Genomic DNA, 9,141 nt, shown 5'->3' with positions numbered 1-9,141 from the left:
CTTCACCCACCCTCCTTTCCTCTCCTCTCACTTCTCAGGCCTTCCACTACTAGTGATGTACCCTGGGGAGGAGTTCAGTAACCTGGGTGACTGAATTCCTTTCTCACATCTTAGCAAGATCCTGTCCTGGCTCGTGGGTAGCACTTTGCCCTTCCCACCATAAGCCAGCAAACAAGTTCCCATAGACCCCATTTGTATGAACAAGTTCCTACAGACTCCATTCATACAAACAAGTTCCCACAGACTCCATTCATACAAACAAGTTCCCACAGACTCCATTCATACAAACAAGTTCCCACAGACCCCATTCATACAAGCCCCATATAAGCCCATTTTCTATTGTTATAACAAAAGATCTGAATCAGCAACTTATAAAAAGAAGGGTTTCTGAGCTAGCAATACAGCTCAGCCATTAAAGGCACATGCCATCAAGCCTGACAACATAAATTTGAACCCAGAACCCGCACAGTAGAAGAAGAGAATTACTTCCCACATTGTCCTCTGACCTTCACATATGTTCTGTGGTTCATACACACACCACACACACACACACACACACATACACACACAAATGAATAAATGTAAAACTTTTTTTAAAAAAAAAGAAAGTTTTTTCTCTAAACTCAGTTTTAAGACAGAAAACTCTAAAATTGGATACCTTCTCCTAATGGAACACTGGACTGGCTCACAACACAGCAGAGAGCCAAAAGGAAAACAGCCAAGTAAGAGGCAATGATGTGGGATGTCCTCCTGTATATGTGTTGCTTTTATTGGCTAATGAACAAAGCTGCCTTGGTCTACATCAGGGCAGAATATAGCCAGGCTGGAAAAGACATAGAGAAAGAGCAGGCAGAGTCAGGGAGACACAGTGTAGCTGCCGTAGGAGAAGGACACGCCAGAACCTTAACCGGTAGGCCACAGCCTCATGGCAATACACAGATGGATAGAAATGGGTTGATCGAAGATGTAAGAGCTAGCTAGAAATATGCCTGAGTCATTGTCCAAGCAGTGTTTTAATTAATACAGCTTCTGTGTGATTTTTCGGGTCTGGGCGGCCGGGAAACAAGCAGTCTCCGTTTACAAGGCAAATACAAGGGCTGCCGGTGCTGTGTGACAGTCGGGCTCTGGGGTTTATTGGAACTGCGCTAATCCCTGTCAAGAGCAGTGACTCCAGGGCCTAGTTACCCCCCACCAGGCCCCACCTCATAGAGATTCCATCGCTTCTCAGCATCTCCACAACGCACATAAAGCTTCTAGCACATGAACCTTGACAGGATATGCATCACCTAATTATAAGTCACGGCACCACTTCCTCTCCCGAGGATTCTGCCCTTGTGGTGGGGCTCACCTCAACACACTCCTCTGTGCTGGCTAGTTTCACGTCAACTTTACACAAGCTGGGAGTTAAATGAAAGGAAGGAACCTCAATTGAGAAAATGCCTCCATGAGTTCCTGCTGTGGGGAATTTTCTTAATTAGTGATTGTTGGGTGAGGGCCCAGCCCATTGTGGGTGGTGTCATCTCTGTGCTGGTTATCTTGGGTTCTGTAAGAAAGCAGGCTGAGCAAGCCATGAGAAGCAAGCCAGTAAGCAGCACCCCTCCATGGCCTCTGCATCAGCTCCTGCCTCCAGGTTCCTGCCTTGTCTGAGTTCCCGTCCCGACTTCCTTTGATGATGGACAGTGATGTGGGTGTATAAAGCTAAATAAACCCCTTCCTCCTCAAGGTACTTTGGTCATTGTGTTTCATCACAGCAATAGTAACCCTAAGACACCCCCCCTTTTGACAAAAGCAGCAGAGACTGGGTTCGCACAATGAAGTGGAGGCAGGAAACAAACCCTAAGAATGTAGAACTTAGAGCTCCCAGGTCTCAGCCACTGTGGCCATTAATTATGGAAAATGTAATGGCCCCCGGCTTTAGATATTGACCCTGAAGATAGTATTCATCCATCATTGGCATTTAAAACAACCTACCCTCCATTTTCAGTGTGATACAACCCTGTAGCTGTAACCCCTGCACCAAGGAAGCTAGGCAGGAAGATCTCAGCCCCAGGTCAGCCTGATGACATTTTCTAAATAGAAGCGGGGGAAGAAGTGAGACTAAGAGCAAAGGGGTCAAGACCATGATGGGGACACCCACAGAAACACCTGATCTGAGCTAATGGGAGCTCACTGACTCTGGACTGACAGCAGGGAACCTGCATAGGACCAAACTAGGCCCTCTGAATGAATGAACTAGGCCCTTAAGACAAGCCTCTCCGTTGACACAAATAATTCCAGTCAGACCAAATTAGATGCAGGACTAGGTATGTACACAGGATGCTGATCCCTGAACCACCCTGCAATAGGTAGAGAGGACCCAGGTAGGTTCCTTGTGTCCTGTCTTCTGCCATTACTCCAGCGCCATTTGGTCTACAGACACTCGAGGCCGCACTTGACCGCTGCACATCTACTCAAAGGGTCATCTATGAGATCTTCCCTGGTTGTGGAATTGTGATGGGAACAGGAGATCGATCCAGACATGTCAAGGAGCAGGGGTTCCTACCCCCTGGCTCTGTGGGGACCTGATCATGCAGGGAGGTATCTTCCTGCCCTTCACAGTCCCCCTGCAACCTCAGGGTCACCTGACGTCCTCCCACTTGCCAGGGCATCCATGTGGGTAATTGTGTCAACACACTGTTATCCCTAAATATTCCCTTTTCCCCTACCTCCCACGTCTCTCTTGTTTGACTAAACTCCTCCATGTATAACTAATCCCCCTTTGTATGCATAAGCAAGTATACTAGCTTTTGTAAGCATGAGTTAAAACCAAAGATTGATATTAAGATATCTTCCTCAATTATTTTCCCATTAATTTTTTGAGACAGGATCTCTGACTGAGCCTGGGGTTCACAGATTTACCTAGACTGGCTATCAAGTTAGCACCCAGGATCTGTCTGTCCCCACTTCTCAGCACTGAGGTCACAAGTACACACCGCCATGCCTGGCCTATGCCAGGCTTTTGTATGTGTGCAAGGGATCTGAGGCAAGGTACTCATGCTTGTACGGCAAACTTTATACTAGCCCCCAAATCTGGCTACTTTTTAAGACACATACATATATACATACATACATACATACATACACATAAATAAATAAATAAATATAAATAATAAATAAATAAATAAATAAATGCACAGTTATTTTACGTGTATGAATGCTTTGCCTGCACATGTGTTAACAGGTTTGGCTCCTTTTAATAAAGATTTATGGATATTTACACACATGACTTCATATGATCACTTGCTTTCAAACTTTAGAATTCAGACCTAGAGCAGAGTCACTGAGTCATATTGAACCTTTAAGAAACTGTAGGGCTGGAGGCCAGCTGGATGGTAGAGCGCTTACCTAGTATGTACAAAGCCCTGGGATTCAATGCCCAGCACCGCCAAAAAGAAAATAAAGCCAAATTAGGTGACACGGGCCTGTAATCCTACTCAGAGGTCTGAGGCCAAAGATCACATGTTAAGACCTGCCTGAGTTACAGAGCAAATTCCAAGCCATCTGATAAACTTAGTAAGAGCCTGTCTCAACATAAAAAGCCAAAGGGGGGTGGAACTAGAGTTCATGGTGGAGCACTTGTCTCGCACGTGAAAGACCTTAGGCCCAATCCCCAAAATCAGAAACACATTTAAAAAAAGACAAATAAGGAAAAAATAATAATGTTGACTCACCTTCAAAATGATCATCTCACACCAACTGAGCATGAAGACGCCAGTATCTTTGTGTCCCCACCAATACTTAACCTAAGGGGCCTGAAATATTACATTGGATGGGTATGGTTGCAGATGTTTCCCTAAATATTTAGTGTCTGCTTCTGGAGAGAAAGAGAGAGAGGAGAGAGAAGAGAGAGAGGAGAGAGAGAGAGAGAGGAGAGGGAGAGAGAGAGAGAGAGAGAGAGAGCACTTTATTACTCTGTTATCATCTTACTTTGAGAGAAGATCTCTTTTTTTGTCACACTCTGGGCCTAAGACTCTCCACCCAGGCAGCAGGCAGCAGGAGCGTGTGACAGCAAGGGCTCCCTTGGCAGCAGGTTGGAAAGCAGAGAAAACCAGAACTCAAGAAAATTGTCCTCTGATCTCCACACCTACATCTATGCATACCTTCATGCATGTATACATACATGTGCAAGCACACACACACCATACCACACATAATAATAAATAAATAAATTGTTCCTGTGATGCCTTCCTTCTGCGTTTTTAAATTTAGAATTTCACTAAACTAATGGATGAATTTCTAGATATATATGTCCTACAAAAAAAAAGTCTCCAAATGAAAACATAAAAAGACCCAGAATAACACCCGGCTAGCTTTACACCCGAAATAATTACACGGAAACTGTATTCTTTTGTTTTGTTTTGTTTTTCAAGACAGGGTTTCTCTGCAGCTTTAGAACCTGTCCTGGAGCTAGCTCTTGTAGACTAGGCTGGTCTTGAACTCACAGAGATCGGCCTGCCTCTGCCTCCTGAGTGCTGGGATTAAAGGCGTGCGCCACCACTGCCCAGCAGGAAACTGTATTCTTTTAAACACTGCCTGGCCCATTAATTTCAGCCTCTTATTGGCTAATTCTCATATCTTGCTTTAACCCATATTTGGTAATCTGTGTAGCACCACGAGGTGGTGTCTTACCAGGAGAGATCTTAACCTGTGTCTGTCGCGGAGAGGAGAGGCATGGCGACTGCCTGAAGCGTCTGCCTGATTCTGCTTTCTTTTTCCCACAATTCTGTTCTGTCTACTCCGCCTACCTAATTTTCTGTCCTATTAAAGGGCCAAGGCAGTTTCTTTATTAACCAATGAAAGTAACACATAGACAGATGACCCTCCTCCATCACCCATCAACATCTGGGGCAGATGGGAGAGCTGGCCCCTGGTCATAAGAGTGGCAGAGCCAATCCTGTTGGCACAGAGTGGGGGTGAGCCAGCCCCAAAGTTGTGAGCATGGGAGCTGTCCCTGTTTCACATCTGGTGGACCAACCCTAAGCTGCCCAGGCCCAGACCCAAGGATATGAGTTGGCCAGCCCATCATCCACCCCATCCATGATCTGCTGGAGCATGTGAAGGAACCTGAGCTGCAGACCCAAAGCCCAAAGCTTCAGGGTCTCCACAACACAGGACAATTACAGGATATCCAGGAGGAGGCCTAGTGAGGGCCCAGTGTAGTAGAAACCAGAGGCCTCGAACCAGACCAATGACTTTGCAATGAACACTCACAAGTAAAGATATATGGACAAAGGGGTCTACAACCTGACACACTGTGTCATACTGCAACTTCCATGACAAGATTTTTTCATATTTTTATTAATTTTTTTCATTTACTTTACATACCAACCAGTTTCCCCTCCCTCCTCTCTTCCCGTTCTCTCTCCACCTCCCAACCCCTCTTCCTCTGTTCAGAAAGGGGCAGGCCTCCCATGGGAGTCAACAAAGCATGGCATATCAAGTTGAGACAGGACCAAACTCCTCCTGTCAAGGCTGGGCAAGGCATCCTAGCATGGGGAATATGTTCCAAAAAGTCAGCTCATGCACCAGGGACAGGTCCTGATCCCACTGCTTGGGGCCCCACAAACAGATCAAACTACACACCTATCACCCGCATGTGGTGGGCCTAGCTGTTGGCCCAGAGTCCGTGAGCTCCCACTAGCTCAGGTCACCTGCCATGACAAATTTTTTTAAGGTTTTCTGTTTTAATTTATTATTATTGTTATTATTATTCCTTTTTCTCTTAAATTTTGCTTTATTTGGGGGTGTTCAAATAAACCAAAGGGCCAAAGGGCAGTTGCGATGGGATGGAGAAATGAAAGGGATCAAGATACATGATGTAAAAACACACACATAGATAGAATTTTTTAAACAAAGAAAATGAAGTGCCTGCATTGCCCACCCTGACCACCAGGGGACAGGCAAGGACCGCATTCTGCCCTGGCTCAGGTGCTAAGAGCTCTTCCCTCAGTCTGCCTCAGGGCTTGCTGCGAAGGCTTGCAGGGGAGCTTCACGTCTGCTACTGCACAGGGCACTTCACCAAAGGCGGGGTGCACAGGGCACTTCTTAGACCTTTGGTGGCTTTATTTTGTAAGAGCTTTGTTGCGGAGTGTCTACACACATTTGAATTCAACCATTTTAAATTTTGAATAATTGAGGAGTGTAACCACCCCCAAATATGTATCCTGTTTCTTTCTCTTCAAAAAGTTCCCTCCTGCTGGGCAGTGGTGGCACACGCCTTTAAACCAAGCACTCAGGAGGCAGAGGCAGGCGGATCTCTGTGAGTTCGAGACCAGCCTGGTCTACAAGAGCTAGTTCCAGGACAGGCTCTAAAGCTGCAGAGAAACCCTGTCTCGAAAAACCAAAAAAAAAAAAAAGTTCCCTCCTGCCCTGTGTGTTAATCATTTCCCTGAACTCTGCCCCCTGGCAACCACCTCACCCTTTTCCTATGGTTGTAAGTTTGCCTTGTCTATCACAATACAAAAGGAACCGTTTGTGACTGGCTCTGCCTTCACCTCCTGCTTTTGAGGTTTAAGAAGTAGCTCGTTCCTTTTATTAGAGTCCCTGTGTGTTCGCACCACACCCTGCCCTCTCACCGACTGATGAGATAAATACTTCTTAGTGGATAGGGGCAGGAATTATTAATGACTTTGTGTAGGCAAACTGTAATGCTCCATTTCTTTCGGATGAACTGAGAGTAGACCTGCTAAGTTATGGAACAAGTGCGTGCTCATTCAATGTTTTTAAAAAGCTTCCCAACTGCCTTTTCTTCTCCAGCCAGCTGCTCCATGTCCTCTCTCAGCCTACCAAGGGCTACCATTACAAGTGTGTCCCACACCATGTCTCGCGGTTTTGTGGTTTTAAATCTGATTATGACGGATGAGCATGCAGTAGTGTCTCATTGCAGATGCTCTCCGAATCTTCTTCTCTATACCCCACTTCTGTTGGTGCGCACCCACCCACTCACACACACACACACACACACACACACACACATACATACCCCTGAAAATGCCCTGAGAGTTTTCTTTATTCCACTTGTTTGCCACACACCACGCCCCCGTCTGCGCTCTAAGTGCTACAATACAGTTCGCGAGCTTTGAGCAAGGGGCTGGAGGTTGAGGAAATACACACAAAGACAGACAGACACACAGACCTCTTTTTTTTTCTTGTACAAAAGCCCTTTTTAAATAGCACCATGGAGGCTTAAATATCCAGCAGTCAATGGCCAACAGGTGAAAATCCCATCCTCTGATCCTCTAGGGAAGGCACAGCTTTTAGTACCTCCAATTAGAAGGCTCTAGACAGGGAAAAGCAGCGGAAGGCCAGGACTCAATTGGTCCCAACACTCGCTTACTCTGGTCTTGGTCATTGGTGATACAGGGCCTCTGAATGATGGTGCAGTATTTGACAGAGTTGTGGCTCAGGGTTAAGGACAAGTACCGAACTGTTCAGTTAACAGAAAGAAACTAGCCAGGCAGTGGCGGTGCACACCTTTAATCCCAGCACTTGGGAGGCAGAGGCAGGTGGATGTCTGTGAATATGAGGCCAGCCTGGGTCTATGGAGTAAATTCCAAGACAGCCAAGGATACACAGAGAAACTCTGTCTTGAAAAACCAAAAAGAAGAAAGGAAGAAAGCAAGAAATGAAGGAGAGAGAGAGACAGAGAGGAAAGAAGGAAGAGAAAGAAACTAGGAAACTAGTTCCATGACCCTGAGCTGGCAGGGCCGGAATCTCTCAATCCCCACAGCCCAATTGTTCATTAGGTCAGGGACTTCAGAGCAGAGAGTGAATTGGTCAGGCAGGGCTGGAAACTTGGTTTGAACCAGAGTGTGTTAAAGAAGAGACTGTAACTTGACTATGCTGAGCAGTAGAGTCAAGAAGAAGCAGTGATCACTGTGTGCTGATTCCTCAGGTCAGGGTAAGTGCTAAATGCCCCTGTAAAGTCCCTGAGAAGGGACCCGGACAGCACTGCACCCTCCACCTGCAAAGCTAGGATACAGAGGCCATGGCCAGTTTTCAGGGGGTATTAAGGCCCCACATCATTTCTTCAGGGAGTCAGGCTCCTGGGCACGGCCTGGGTTACTTATAATTCTGAAACTAGGAAGTGAAATTTTAAAGATTTGCCAAGTAAGATAAGTGACCTTGAACTGGAGTTCAACTATGGGGTGAGGGGCCTTGGAAAGTTCTAGTTTCCAATGCATTTCAAATGAAAAAGAGCCATGACTAAGTAGGAATGAGCTGTGCAGAACCTTAGACCTGAACAGGAAAGAATGGGGAACCTTTAGCGAGGTCCTAGGCAGCCATGTGTCCTGAAAGCATGGTAATATTTTCCTTAACAAGATGAAAGGCTCACTCAGGGTAAACATACGTGCATGCCTTTGTTCAAATAATTCCCTTCACCCAACCAAAGGTCATTTCCATTTCTCCATCTGTGGTCATACTAGCGGTTCCCCCAGTCTGGACTTTCAGCTTCTGCTTTCCCCATCCTGCCAGCTTCTTCAGTCACAACTCTCTGCTCCCTCATCTTCACCCCCAACCCCTCTATTTTACTCATGACTGTAGGACAGCGCAGGAGCGTGAAGGGTGCCTCACGTCTTGGAGAAGCTTGAGAGGCAGGATCTCTCTGCTCCACACTCCTGCAGGATCCTCCTCCCCTGATCTCATCTGCGCTTGCAGATCAGGTGAAAGGAAACTTCTAGGAGAGACTAGAAGGAGAGAAAAGAGAGACAATCACCGATGATCTTAGTTTTGCCATAAGGAGGAGAGAAAATGGGGCAAAGTGTAGTTTGCATAGTACAATATAGTTTTGTGCGTTTGTGGCTCTGGAGATTAACCGAGGCCTCCTGCGTGCTAGGCAGGCCTCCTACTCCTGAGCTATATCCCCAGATCTGAACAGGGGACCTAGATGGGGGTGCGTTTGCAGCTGGTGAGAGAGATACAGGAGATGATGGGGTTACAGAAGAGATAGCCCAAGGAAGACCGAAGGGAACCTGGGGCTGGTGTCCATGCATGGATTTCAGGTAGAGGCTAGGATGAGGCAAACAAGGACAGTATAAGAAATTCTTTAGTCCCTTGTTTACTGGCAGTGACTCTGCTTATTTGACCTTGAACAAGGATGCC

The sequence above is a fragment of the Arvicola amphibius genome, chromosome 15, assembly GCF_903992535.2.
Source record: "Arvicola amphibius chromosome 15, mArvAmp1.2, whole genome shotgun sequence".
In the NCBI taxonomy this organism is placed as follows: Eukaryota; Metazoa; Chordata; class Mammalia; order Rodentia; family Cricetidae; genus Arvicola; species Arvicola amphibius.
This window is presented reverse-complemented; position numbering follows the sequence as displayed.